At 41.3% G+C, this 14,980-nt stretch overlaps 1 protein-coding gene across 5 annotated transcripts in view; it reads right to left on the bottom strand.

Annotated features, from left to right (window-relative positions):
* The window catches only part of HERC2 (HECT and RLD domain containing E3 ubiquitin protein ligase 2), a 316,687-nt gene that overhangs the window by 242,653 nt on the left and 59,054 nt on the right, over window positions 1-14,980 (bottom strand). The gene's annotated exons all lie outside the window — the stretch shown is intronic.

The following is a 14,980-nucleotide window of genomic DNA, read 5'->3' on the forward strand; positions in this document are numbered from 1 at the left end:
TTAGCCTTTATATTTACCTACTTGTGTTACACACTACTTCCTCTTCCAGTGATTCCCATAGATTGCTTGTGTCCCAATAGGGAAAGTGAAGGAGGAGTATATTCATTTCTACTCAACCAAAAAATACCACGTACATACTTAATTTTAAAATGTCACGGTGGAAGAAAATATCTGAAAACCAAAAAGGAGCTAACATATACTCAAAAACTCCTGCATTCTATCAGGAAAATATCAGACATCTAACAGAAAAACGGAAAAAAAAAAAAATCACTAGAGGAGAAACCCAAATAGCTACTCCTCTGAAGAAATCATCAAAACTCATATTTAGACAAATATAAATCAGTAAAATATTACTTTACACTCACCAAACTCGCAAATCTTAGAAGAAGGCTAGAATATGAACTCTAAGACAGGATGTTTTTCCTTTTTTTTATCTAGTTTTGTTCTCTGATATATCCCAAGTGTCTAAAACAATGTCTGCCAGGTAGTAATTACTCAAAAATCTGTGCAATAAACAATGATAAATATGGGTAGATATGAGGGGTTAGAACTTCTGATAATGGTAGAACTAGGAAGAGGAGGAAGAAAGAAACAGAAGACCTGAACGAACTACTGAACAATCAGACGTAACAGAGAGAGAACACTCCACCCTACAACAGCACAGTCCACATTCTTGAGCCGCATCCTCCAGGACAGTCCAACCTCAGGACACAAAGCAAGTCTCAGTAAGTTTAAAAAGACTAGAATCATATGAAGTATCTTTTCCAATCACAACAGAATCAAGCTAGAAATAATATAAAGAAAACTGGAAAATATACAAATATGTGGAAACTAAGTAACACGCTACTAAAATACCAATAACTAAAAAGAAATCAAGAGAGAAATAGAAAAATACTTAATGAGTTGAATGAGAATGAAAACACAACATGCCAAAACTTACGAGATATAGTCGGGGAAATAAACCAAACCACTGCCATCTGGTCCATGCCGACTCACAGGACGGAGTAGAACTACTCCGTAGGGTTTGCAACACTGTAATCCTTACAGAGGAGTCCCGGAGCCACAGTGGTTAAAGCACTTGGCTGCTGACCAAAAGGTCAGCAGTTCAAACCCAGCCACTCAGCGGGAGAAAGATGTGACAATCTGCTTCCTTAAAGATTTACAGCCTTGCCAATTCTATGGGGCAGTTCTACTCTGTCCTATAGGGTCACTATGAGTTGGAATCAACTCACGGGCAATGAGTTTGGTTTTTGGTTTTTGTTTTTTAATTTTTATGGAAGCAAACTGCCGAATCTTTCTCCTGCAGAGCGGCTGGCAAGTTCAAACCTCTGACCTTTTGGTTAGCAGCCAAGTGCTCAACCACTGCGCCATCAGTGCTCCTTGCAAATTCATATAAATCAAAAACCAAACCCATTGCCATCAAGTCGATTCCGACTCATAGCAACGCTGTAAGGCTCCCCAGGACAGAAGAGAACTTTTCAGTAGTGTTTCCAAGGCTGCTGCCTTGGTGGAAGCAGGCCACCACACCTTCTCCTGGGGAGTGGCTCGTGGGTTTCAACAGCCAACCTTTCTGTTGGCAGCTAAGCACTTAACCACTGCACCACCAGCGCTCCATGTAGACTCATACGGTACCTCTAAATTAAACACTACAAATTTGCATAATTAAACCATACAAAATTCAGGCTTGGAATCAATAGTTTCAGACACCACTGCCAGTCTTAATTGCACCAAATTATGGCCATGCAGAATCATAAAAAAAAAAAAATTAAAACAAGTGAGAGAAAAGCCAAAGAACTTCGGTACTCACTTGTGTTTGTTACAAATCACTGATCTTTTCACTAGAAGCTGAGTAACAAAATAAATGCTGCTGAGTTTTGTGATTAAGAAAGAGTGCCTATTAATCTGGGGATTCCAGGTCACAGCGACCCTACGTACAACGGAACGAACACTGCTCGGTCCTGCACCATCCTCACAGTCGTTGCTATGCTTGAGGCCACTGTTCTCGTTGACAGTTTTCCTCTTTTTCTCTGACCCTCTACTTTATCAAGCATGATGTCTTTCTCCAGGGACTGGTCTTTCTTGATAATATGTCCAAAGTACACGAGACGAAGTCTCACCGTTCTCATGTCTAAGGAGCATTCTGTTTACCTTTCTTCCAAGACAGACTTGTTTGTTCTTCTCACAGACCACGGTGTATTCAATATTCTTCCCCAACACGATAATTCAAATGCATCAATTCTTCTTTGGTTTTCCTTATTCATTGTCCAGCTTTCACATGCATATGAGGCGACTGAAAGTATCGTGGTTTGAGTCAGGGCGCATCTTAGTCTTCAAAGTGACATCTTTGCTTATTAACACTTTAAAGAGATCTTTTGCAGCAGATTTGCCCAGGGCAACACGTCATTTGATTTCCTGACTGCCACTTCCATGGATGACTGTAGATCCAAGTAAAATGAAATCCTTGACAACGTCAATCTTTGCTGTTTACCACGATGTTGCTTACTGTTCCAGTCGTGAGGACTATTTTCTTTATGCTGAGGTATAATCCACACTGAAGGCTGCAGTCTTGGATCTTCATCAGTACCTGCTTTTAGCAAGCAAGGCTGTGCCATCTGCATACCGCGGGTTGTTAATGAGTCTTCCTCCAATCTTGATCTGTACTGTCTGTGGCTGCTTTGACACTAGAACAGTAGGGCTGGGTAGCTGGCACAGAAAGCTAAAATATTACTATCATCTTCAGGCTGAAAACCACCAAGAAGCACCACTAACTACACTTCGAGTTTTATTCTCAGGAGCATAAACTAGAACATCTTACAACAGCAAACACAGGATGGAAGTCACTGACGGTTACGAAAACAACGAAGAAAAATAATTAGCACCACCAGCTCAAAGACAATAGGCACAGTAACTTCAGAGTTTGTCTAATCTCCTATTCATCTAAGTAGGTTTCACGGTTTACTGAGAGAAAAGAGAACACAAACTGCCCACACACACCCCCCAAGTTATCCAAAGCTGGGCATAAAGGGAAAGTCAAGGGTGAGTGACCTTCCTAAGGCCTCAGGCCAGACCTGGAGGGTCCACTGAGGGGTAAAGTTCGTTTAGTTTTTGCTGTAGTTACTACATTTAAGTGAGCTTGTTCATTGTCCTTTGTTTTTCAAGAATAGATGGTACGGCCACAACATGGATGAACCTTGAAAACATCATGATGAGCAAACTAAGTCAGTCAAGAAAGGACAAATACTGTATGATCTCACTTATATGAAACAGGCAAACAGAAACCAAAGATTATTAGTGGTTACCAGGGGTAGGAGGAGGAAGAAAGGGGAGAGTATTTCAGGGGCACTGAGTTTATGTTAATGGTAGGGTGATTGGGGAAAGGATAACAACAATGGCTGCAGATCTTGGAGAATGTAATCAATGCTGCCGAATTGCACATGTAGAAATTGTTGGTGTTTGTTTTGTCAAGCGTATTTTCACCAAAATAAAAAATAGATGGTATGGAAAACCTATGGGTAACTAAGGATGACAATTAACCAAATACTAGTTAATAAGGTGTATTAGTTTCCCAGGGCTGCCGTAACAAAGCAGCACAAGCTGAGTGGCTTTAAACAACAGAAATTCATTCTCTCACAGTTCTGGAGGCTCGAAGTCCAAATTCAGGGTCTCGGGGGGTCATGCTCCCTCTAAAATCTGTAAAGGCCCTTCCACCTTCTGGATGCCCCAGGCATTCCTTCACTTGCAGCTGCGCTGTAACTCCACCTCTGCCTCTGTCTTCACATGGCCGTCTTCTGAGTCTCTGTCTCTCTCTTCCTGTAAGGACACTGGTCATACTGGAGCCGAGGCCACTCTGTGACTTCCCGTTAACTAATTAGTACATGTGCAAAGACGCTATTTCCATATATGGTCATGTTCACAGGTACTGGAGTTTACAACTTGAACACACCTTTTTGGAGGACACAAATCAACCCAAAACATAAGGGATATTGTACCTGCTTTTTGACAATACTGATTTCTTCTTTTATCCATTTATAAAGAAGTACAAGAACAAATTTAGGAGATTTTAACTGTGAACTTTCTAATGGTACACAAACACAGAAGTGGTCAATTTCCCTTGGCTCAACTGCATTATAAAAATATGGTACAATATTTATTATTTCTAGCTCATTTTATTAGAGTTATAAAAATCGACTCGACAACTGGTTTGGGTTTTGGTTAACAGGGGTAGCAGAGGTCAGACATGTCTCTCCACCATCTTGACCAACTCTGACACCAACCATCCCTCCCGCAGCACTCTCTACTTCTCTGCTGGGTTCATTACTTCACTGCAACGGTCACACAGAACTCACAGACTGTACTCACGATTATGGAGCTTATTAAGAAGTAACAGGTTACAATTCAGTCTCAGGGACACTCAGGATACAGCTATTCCATTAGGACAGCCTCTTCCCAGGCATGCCACTCCCTGGCCCTCAATCTCTGTCCAAAGGTACTCAGCTTTCTCAATCCGTGGGCCAGGAAACCTACCACACCGTCTCTTGTTGCCAGGTCTCTGCCACCGCTTCCCACTGTCTTCATTGTTACAGCTCGCTGTCTCCTGGGTCCAGGAGCTTCTCAGCACAGTGATCCCGGGACCAGTGGATGTGCCGGCTCCTGGCTCTTCTTCCTTGGTGGTGGTGGACTTTTCTCCTTCCCACCTCTGGGGTGGCTCATTTCAAGGGGATGACAAAATTGACCAATCCCCTTGGTGGGCCACAAATACCTATCACACGGACCTGCCCAATCACTGTAGGGTAGGAGTTACAAGACCATGGCTAGAAAGGTCACACAAAAGTGATCCATCACACTCTAAGTGGAGAAATAAAACTAAGGAAGAATACTCAGTAGCCATGGATACGAGAGTAAAGAAGATCAAAAGGATCCATCTAAGTCATACATAAAGGGTGTGTTCATTTCCTTGTCTCACCCTCTTCATGCAACTTTGTGCAGCCCCTCAGTGAGGTACCATAAACCTTGTCAAATATCCTAAAGAATAATAAAAAAAAATGCTACCTGATAGCCAAGACAAGTCAGGAGATGTGCTCACTTAATCTGCAAATACTTACTGGACCCCACTATGTGCCAAGTGCTCTGCCCAGTGCTGGGGACAGGAGGGTCACAGTTGGGTCCACAAATGGTTACATCTATGATGCGACAGCAGAGTGAATAAACAAGTACTTCTACAACACATGGGCAGAGACTTTGACCTAGACACTGGGCTCAGAAAAAGCTTCCTGGAGAAAGTTACCCCTAAACTGAGACTTAGAATGAAGAGAAGGAATCAGACAGGCAAGCAGACAGTAACAGAGCACCCCATAACACAGGCCAGGGAGCCTGAGAGGAGAGAAAGCATCCCAGAGGAGTGAGAGCAGGTGAGCAGGGGCCAAACGAGCCAGGGTGAGAGAGGTTTAGACTCCACCCAAAGTCAAGGTGACCCTTGGAAGGAGTTGCTTTCCATTCTCAGCATGGCTCCCAAGGAAGTCTATCCAAAATTTCTATCAGATCACGTCACTCTCCTGCTTCAAACTCTCAACTGCTTCCCACCGAACTTAAAATCAAATCCCTGACAAAACCACCAGAACACAAAGAAAATCATGACACACCGTGGAAAACGTTACGGTTAGATTTATTCCTAAGTATGTTACCTTCCTGGGGCTTATTGTAAATAGTATCGATTTGGCGATTTCCTTTTCGAAATTCTCTTTGTTGACGTAGAGGAATCCTACTGATTTTTCCATGTCAATCTTGTATCCTGCTACTTCGTTGAAATCTTCTATTAGTTCCAGTTGCTTTCTTATGGATTCTCTGGTGTTTACTATGTATGAGATCATATCATCTGAGAACAGGGATAATTTTACCTCTTCCTTACCAATCTGGATGCCTTTTATTTCTTTTTCCTGCCTTATTCCCCTAGCTAGGAGCTTCAGCAGAACGTCAAATAAGAGTGGTGATGAAGTGCATTCTTGCCTGGCTCCCATTCTCAAAGGGAATGCTTTCAGTCTCTCCATTTAGAATGATGCTGGCTGCTGGCTTTCTATCAATGCCCTTTATTATGTTGAGGGTTTTCCCTTCTATTCCTGTTTTACTTAGTTTTTATTAGGAACGCCTTTTATGTATCAAATGATCAGATCATGTGGTACTTCTGTCTTCTTTATGTAGTGGATGACACTGACTGATTTTCTAATGCTGAACCATCCTTGCATATATGGATGAATCCCACTTGGTTAGAACTAATTATTTTTTTCATATGCTACCGAATTCTATCAGCTAGAATTTTGTTGCAGATTTCTGTATCTATGCTCATGAGAGTAACAGTCTATAGTCTTCTTTTTTTGTGGTGTCCTTGCCTGGCATGGAAACCCTGGTGGTGTAGTGGTTGAGAGCTACGGCTGCTAACCAAAAGGCTGGCAGTTCAACTCTACCAGGTGCTCCTTGGAAACTCTATGGGGCAGTTCTATTCTGTCCTATAGGGCCACTATGAGTCGGAATCGACTCAACGGCCATGGGTCTGGTTTTTTTGTGTGTGTGTGCCTGATTTTGGTATAAGGGTTATGCTGGCTTCACAGAACGACTTTGGGAGTATTCCTCCCTTTTCTATGCTCTGAAATAGCTTCAGTAGTATTGGTGTTAGCTTTTCTCTGAATGTTTGATAGAATTCTTCAGTGAAGCCATCAGGTCCAGGAAGTTTTTTTTTATCACCCTTTGATCTCTTCTTTTGTTAAGTATTTATTCAGTTCTTCTACCACGTTTTATTTAAGTTTAGGTAGGTAGCGTGTTTCCAGAACTCTGTCCATTTCCTCTCAGTTTTCAAATTTGTTGGAGTACAATTTTTCACAGTATTCTGTTACGATCCTTTTTATTTCGGTTGGTTCTGTTGAATGTCTTCCATCTCATTTCTTATCTGGGTTATTTGCTTCCTCTCCTGTTTTTCTTTTGTCAGTTTGGCCAGTGGTCAATCTTGATCTTTTCGAAGAACTAACTTTTGGTCTTACTGATTCTGTCAATTGTTTATCTATTCTCTATTTCAGTTATTTCTGCTCTAATCTTTATTATTTCCTTTCTTCTGGTGCCCAGGGGATTCTTCTGCTGCTTTCTATTTGTTCCAGCTGTAGGGTTAATGTTTTAATTTTTGGCCCTTTCTTTTCTAATGTGTGTTTATTGCTATAAATTGACCTCTAAGAAGAGTTTTTGCTGTGTTCCAAAGATTTTTGGTAAGATATGTTTTCATTCTCATTTGGTTCTATGAATGTCTTCATTCCATCTTTGATTTCTTCTATAACCCAATAGTTTTTAAGCAAAGTATTGTTCAGTTTCCATGTATTTGATTTTTTTTTTTTCCTTGCTGTTTCTACTTTTACAGCATTAGGATCAGAGAATATGCTTTGTATTATTTCGATGTTTTGGATTCTGTGAAGGCTTGCTTTGTGGCCTAAAATGCCGTCTATTCTAAAGAATGTTCCATGTGTGTTGGAAACAAATGTGTACTTTTCTGCTACTGAGTGTCGTGTTTTGTATATGTCTATGAGGTCAAGTTGGCTGACCATGGCATTTAGATCTTCCATATCTTTACTGTGTTTCCTTCAAGATGTTCTATCCTTCACCAAAAGTGACTCTTACTATTGTCGTGCGGCTATCTAGTTCTCTTTTCAATGCTGTTAAGAGTTTACGTATTTTAGAACCTTGTCACTGGGTACGTATCTATTATGGTTATGTCTTCCTGGTGTATTGACCCTTTAATCATTATATAGTGTCCTTCTTTATTCTTTATGGTGGATTTTGCTTTAAAGTCTATTTTATCAGAGATCAATATTGCCGCTCTCGCTTTTTTGGTTGTTATTTGCTGGACATCTTTTCTTCATCCTTTGAGCTTTAGTTTGTCTGTGTCTTTGCGTCTACACTGTGTCTGCTGTACACGGCACACAGACAGATCGTGTTTTTTAATCCATTCTGCCAATCTCCGTCTCTTTTACTGCATTTAGGGCATTTACATTCAGTGTTATTATCAATAAGTACAACTTTACTGCTGCTGTTTTGATGTTTTTGTTTTTTATGGTGTTGACGGTTTCCCTGTTTCACTTAATTTTCTGTTCCAAGTTTTTTTTTGTTTATATATTTTCTTTTCCTCTCGTCCATTACTGTTGATTTTGTATTTGCTGAGTCTATATGTTTTTCTTTTTTATTTTGATGGGTAGGTTTGCTAGCTTCCTTTGTGGTTACCCAAAATTTACCTTTATTTTTCTAATTTTAAACCAGTCTTTTAATTCTTGATATCTCCTTAACTTCATCTTCACACAGAAGTTCTACGACTACACTGTTTCTCCCTCTTTATTGCTTTGATGTTGTCGTCATTTATATATTAATGTCTCTGGTTCTCTGATCCTCTATTATCAGTCTTTTAGCTTTGATTTCTTTTTGTGAATTCCCTATCTTGGTTGTAAATGGTTGATCTGTCCTGTGTTCTAGTCTTCGGTTGCTGTCTGATGTTGTTGGTTCTCTAACCAGAGGATTCCCTTTAATATTTCTTGTAATTTTGGTCTCAGTTTTACAGAATTACTTAATTTCTGTTTATTTGGAAATGACCTAATTTCGCCATCATTTATTTGAGAGACAATTTTCCTGGACATGTAATACTGGGTGGCAATTTTTTTCCTTTAAGGTTTTATATATTTCATCCCATTGCCTCTTTGCTTGCATGGTTTCTGCTAAGCTGAGAGTATGAGCTACTTTGGTTGTTGGCATCTTTGAAGCACTCACCTCTTGTCTCTAGGTGGCCAGGGCAGCTACTAGGTGTGCGAGCTCAGGAGTCTGTTCACTGTTGTTGCAGGGGTGCTATTATTCAGAACACAGGCGTCCGAGTCGTCATTCACCAAGTGTGTGGTGCAGACTTTTACCTATAGTCCTAGGAGGGCAGGGCTGCGTGGGGGTGTTAGGAGTAGGCACAGGTCTCTGGATGCGGGGGAGGGGAGGAGATGTGTGGGGCAAGTCAGGGGGCTGACAGCTGTCCCCTGATGCATAGATGACAAGTGTGTCCCTGTCCCTGACTGCATAGTGCGGAGGGTAGTCCAGCTGTCCTTGGGCATCCAGTGCTGTTGGCTGGAGGGATTAGGAGGCACCACTAATTCTCAGAACCCTGTTGTTAGTGCCTAGATAGAGTGAGGTGGTACTGTCAACCCTTAAGGCCCCCCCCCCCAGGTAAATGAGGCCTCTTCTTAGGGGACAGGGAGGTGTCAAATGCCACTAATCTACATATCCCCCTTGGCTACTGCAAGTGAAAATGGGCTTCAGGTGTATGCCCTGATGTTTTATGCTAACGAGGACACACAAGTGACCGAGTGGGGGATGCAAGTGAATGAACGACACTGCAAGTCCACAGGCTGCATATGCCAGTGGCTGGGCAAGGGGCTGGTCCTCTCGATCAGCTCTCAGTTCCTGGCTTAGGGGGTGTCATGGATTGAATTACGTCCCTCAAAAAATGTGTGTATCAATTTGGCTGGGCCATGATTCCCGGTATTGTGTGGTTTTCCTGTGTCGTCAATCTTGCCTCTGTGATGTTGGTGGGGGAGAATGGGCAGCAGTTGAGTCTATAGGATTGGACTGTGTCTTGGGGCAATCTCCTGACACATCAAGAGGAAGGTGAGCAGAGACAGGGACCTCATACCACCAAGAAAGCGCAGCACATCCTTTGACCCAAGGTCCCAGTGCCTGAGAAGCTCCTCGACCAGGGGAAGACTGAGAACAGGGACCTTCCTCCAAAGCAGAGAGAGAGAGAAGGCCTTCCCTGGAGCTGATGCCCTGAATACAGACTTTTAGCCTGCTTTATTCTGAGGAAATTAATCTCTCTTTGTTAAAGCCATCCATTTGTGGTATTTCTACTACAGCAGCCCTAGATAACCAAGATAGGGTACAGCGTTGTTGAATGCCATGGGACTGGTGTCAGAGCAGGGTACCAAAAGAGTGACGGGAAGATGAGTACAGGGGTAATTTTGCCAGAGCATGCGCCTTATGTAAGGAGCTTGCTGTTAACTTCCACAGGTCTGGTGTCGCTCCTGTTTGGTTCTGGAGGTGCGTGCAGATTTGCTGTTGCCTGGCTGCAACAGATGCAGTAAGGTTCGGTTTGGGATACTGTTACTTGCCTAAACTCACCTGTGCTGTGCAGATTCAGCCAGCAGGGTGCCAGTGTTCCCACGATCTACAGTTCCCTGTCTCTGCTGCTTTTGAATTGTCTCTCCTTCCAACTGCTGCTCAGTCGATTCTTCAGCTTTGTCTTTGATGATTAGGGTTCCTTTGTTGTTGTTGTTGTTGTTGCTGTTGTTGTTAGGTGCTGTCAAGTCAGTTCTGACTCACAGCGACCCTACGCACACCAGAACGAAACACTGCCCGGTCCTGCGCCATCCTTACAATCGTTGTTATGCTTGAGCCCGTTGTGGCAGCCACTGTGTCAATCCACCTTGTTGAGGGTCTTCCTCTTTTCCGCTGACCCTGTACTCTGCCAAGCATGATGTCCTTCTCCAGGGACTGATCCCTCCTGACAACATGTCCAAAGTATGTAAGATGCAGTCTTGCCATCCTTGCCTCTAAGGAGCATTCTGATTGTACTTCTTCTAAGACAGATTTGTTCATTCTTTTGGCAGTCCATGGTATATTCAATATTCTTCGCCAACACCACAATTCAAAGGCGTCAACTCTTCTTTGGCCATCCTTATTCATTGTCCAGCTTTCACATGCATCTGATGTGACTGAAAATATCATGGCTTGGGTCAGGCACACCTTAGTCTTCATGGTGACATCTTTGCTCTTCAACACTTTAAAGATGTCCTTTGCAGCAGATTTACCCAATGCAATGGGTCTTCTGATTTCTTGACTGCTGCTTCCATGCCTGTTGATTGTGGATTCAAGTAAAATGAAATACTTCAATCTCTTCTCCGTTTATCATGATGTTGCTCATTGGTCCAGTTTTGAGAATTTTTGTTTTCTTTTTTTTTTTTTTATGTTGAGGTGCAATCCATATTGAAGGCTATGGTCTTTGATCTTCATTAGTAAGTGCTTCAGGTCCCCTTCACTTTCAGCAAGCAAGGTTGTGTCATCTGCATAACGCAGGTTGTTAATGACTCTTCCTCCAATCCTGATGCCCTGTTCTTTTTCATATAGTCCAGCTTCTCGGATTATTTGTTCAGCATACAGATTAAATAGGTATGGTGAAATACAACCCTGACACACACCTTTCCTGACTTTAAACCAATCAGTATCCCCTTGTTCTGTACGAACAACTGCCTCTTGTCTATGTAAAGGTTTCTCATGAGCACAATTCAGTGTTTTGGAATTCCCATTCTTTGCTATCTTATCCATAATTTGTTATGATCCACACAGTCAAATGCCTTTGCATAGTCAATAAAATACAGGTAAACATCCTTCTGGTATTCTCTGCTTTCAGCCAGGATCCATCTGACATCACCAATGATATCCCTGGTTCCACGTCCTCTTCTGAAACCAGCCTGAATTTCTGGCAGTTCCCCGTCGATATACTGCTGCAGCCGTTTTTGAATGATCTTCAGCAAAATTTTGCTTGTGTGTGATATTAATGATATTGTTCTATAATTTCCACATTTGGTTGGATCACCTTTCTTGGGAATAGGCATAAATATGGATCTCTTCCAGTCAGTTGGCCAGGAAGCTGTCTTCCATATTTCTTGCCATAGACGAGTGAGCACCTCCAGTGCTGCATCAGTTTCTTGAAACATCTCAACTGATATTCCATCAATTCCTGGAGCCTTGTTTTTCACCAATGCCTTCAGAGCAGCTTGGACTTCCTCCTTCAGTACCATCGGTTCCTGATTATATGCCATCTCTTGAAATGGTTGAACATTGACTAATTCTTTTTCTTGTAATGACTGTGTGTTCCTTCCATCTTCTTTTGATGCTTCCTGCGTCATTTAATATTTTCCCCATGGAATCCTTCACTATTGCAACTCGAGGCTTGAATTTTTTCTTCACTTCTTTCAGCTTGAGAAACACCGAGCAAGTTCTTCCCTTTTGGTTTTCCATCTCCAGCTCTTTGCACATGTCATTATAATACTTTACTTTGTTTTCTCGAGACGCCCTTTGAAATCTTCTCTTCAGTTCTTTTACTTCATCAATTCTTCCTTTTGCTTTAGTTGTTCGACGTTCGAGAGCAAGCTTCAGAATCTCCTCTGATATCCATCTTGGTCTTTTCTTTCTTTCCTGTCTTTTCGATGACCTCTTGCTTTCTTCATATATGATGTCCTTGATGTCATCCCACAACTCGTCTGGTCTTCGGTCACCAGTGTTCAATGCATCAAATCTATTCTTCAGATGGTCTCATAATCAGGTGGGATATACTCAAGGCCATATTTTGGCTCTCGTGGACGTGCTCTGATTTCCTTCAGTTTCAGCTTGAACTTGTATATGAGCAACTGATGGTCTGTTCCACAGTCAGCCCCGGCCTTGTTCTAACTGATGATATTGAGCTTTTCCATCATCTCTTTCCACAGATGCAGTCAATTTGATTTCTGTTTATTCCATCTGGCGAGGTCCATGTGTACAATCGCCGTTTATGTTGGCGAAAGAAGGTATTTCCAATGAAGGACTTGTTTGTCTTGCAAAATTCTATCATGCCATCTCCAGCATTGTTTCTATCACCAAAGCTGTATTTTCCAATTACTGATCCTTCTTTTTTGTTTCCAACTTTCACATTCCAATTGCCAGTAATTATCAATGCATCTTGATTGCATGTTCGATCAATTTCAGACTGCAGCAGCTGATAAAAATCTTCTATTTCTTCATCTTTGGCCCTAGTGGTTGGTGCATAAATTTGAATAATAGTCATATTAACTGGTCATGGATATTAACCTATCACTGGCAGTGTTGTACTTCAGGATAGATCTTGAAATGTTCTTTTTAACAATGAATGCAACACCACTCCTCTTCGAGCTGTCATTCCCAGCATAGTAGACTATACGACTGTCCAATTCAAAATGGCCAATACCAGTCCATTTCAGCTCACTAATGCCTAGGATATTGATGTTTATGCATTCCATTTCATTTTTGACAACTTCCAATTTTCCTAGATTCATACTTCATACATTCCAGGTTCCGATTATTAATGGATGTTTGCAGCCATTTCTTCTCATTTTGAGTCATGCCACATCAGCAAATGAAGGCCCTGAAAGCTTTACTCTATCCATGTCATTAAGGTCGACTCTGTTTTGAGGAGGCAGCTCTTCCCCAGTCATCTTTTGAGTGCCTTCCAACCTGGGGGGCTCATCTTCCAGTACTATATCAGACAGTGTTCGGCTTCTGTTCATAAGGTTTTCACTGGCTAATGCTTTTCAGAAGTAGACTGCCAGGTCCTTCTTCCTAGCCTGTCTTAGTCTGGAAGCTCAGCTGAAACCTGTCCTCCATGGGGTGACCCTGCTGGTATCTGAATACCAGTGGCATAGCTTCCAGCATCACAGCAACACACAAGCCCCCACAGTATGACAAACTGACAGACACATGGGGGAAGGGTTCCTAGATTGTCTATATAATTCAACTGACTTGCTTTTTCAGGTCTTTATTGTAAGAGGATGACAGGAAGTGTCTGACTATTCTGCCACCTTGGTCTCGCCTCCTCGCTGATTTTTTTTTAATGTGTCTCATTTCTTCTTTGTCTCATTATTTACATACTTCTGTAATTTTTTTGTGCTTAGCTGCTTTTTTGTGCTCAGCCTTTTTTGTTTCTTCCTTCTTCCTTTCCGTATATTTTGTCTTAAGTATTTTTTTGGTGGTTGTTACAAAGATTACATTGAACAACTTACAATTGCAACAGCTTACTTCAGCTTGCTGCCAACATTTAAAATGCAAACAACATACGACATTAACATACTAAAATTCTATTCCTGTTTGGATCCTCCCTCCCCCTTCTGTTGTTGAGTCTTCAGTTACATCCCTGTAGATCCTGTATCTGATAGGTTTAATTTGCACTCATTTCTTATGAACTTGATACTGTATTGTTTGCGGAACTGAAGTATTGAGTTTACTCGCTAAAAATACTGTATAGTTGGTCTTTGTGTTTGTCCGTGTTGTTACCTTTATTGGGGATTTCCCTCTATGAGTCAGAATCCACTTGACAGTAGGTTTTGTTTTGGTTTTCACATGTGCAGATTCAAATATTTGCCTAGTATTCTTTCCTCTGCATCTGAAGAACTTCCTTAAGTAATACCTGCGGAGCAGTTCTCATACTAACAGCTTCAGTTTATTTGGGAATGTCTTGATTTCCGCCTTATTTTTGAGTAACTTTGCTGGGTAAATAATTCTTAACCAACTGACAACTTATTTCCTTCAGTACTTTATATGTATTACTCCATTGTTCTAGCCTCCAGGTTTCTCGGAGAAATTAACATTAATTCTTATGAAGAACCTTTTATATATTTTATTATGCTTTTCTCCTGCTGAATTCAGTATTCTCTATCTTTGCTTTTTAAGAATTTCATTATAATGTGTCATGGTGTAGCCCTCTTTATATGCATTCTGCTTGGGGTTCTTCTAGCTTCCTGAACTTCCAAGCTCGATTCCTAACTCAGGTCAGGGAAATTGTGATTATCTCTTGGAAAATTCTTTTTATGTCTTTTTTTACTGTCCTGTTGTTCAAGAACTCCAAAAATCCTAATGTTGGATTTCTGAATTGAATCCCACAACTCCAATTGGCTTTGTTTGTTTTCTGTTCTTTTCTCTTGTTTCGTGGAAACTTGATAAGTACCACTACCCTGTCTTCTAGTTCACTTATTCTATCTGCTCAAATTTATTGCTGAATGTTTCCCTTGCATTTTCTAATTGTATTATCCTTCAATTACACTATTTCTCTGTTTTGTTTTGCTTTTTTAAATGTTTTATATCTCCTAATTGAGTTGATCAATTAACCAGAACTAGAACTGTTTTCTTCCAATGT

This window comes from Elephas maximus, chromosome 13 (assembly GCF_024166365.1).
Source record: "Elephas maximus indicus isolate mEleMax1 chromosome 13, mEleMax1 primary haplotype, whole genome shotgun sequence".
Lineage (NCBI taxonomy): Eukaryota > Metazoa > Chordata > Mammalia > Proboscidea > Elephantidae > Elephas > Elephas maximus.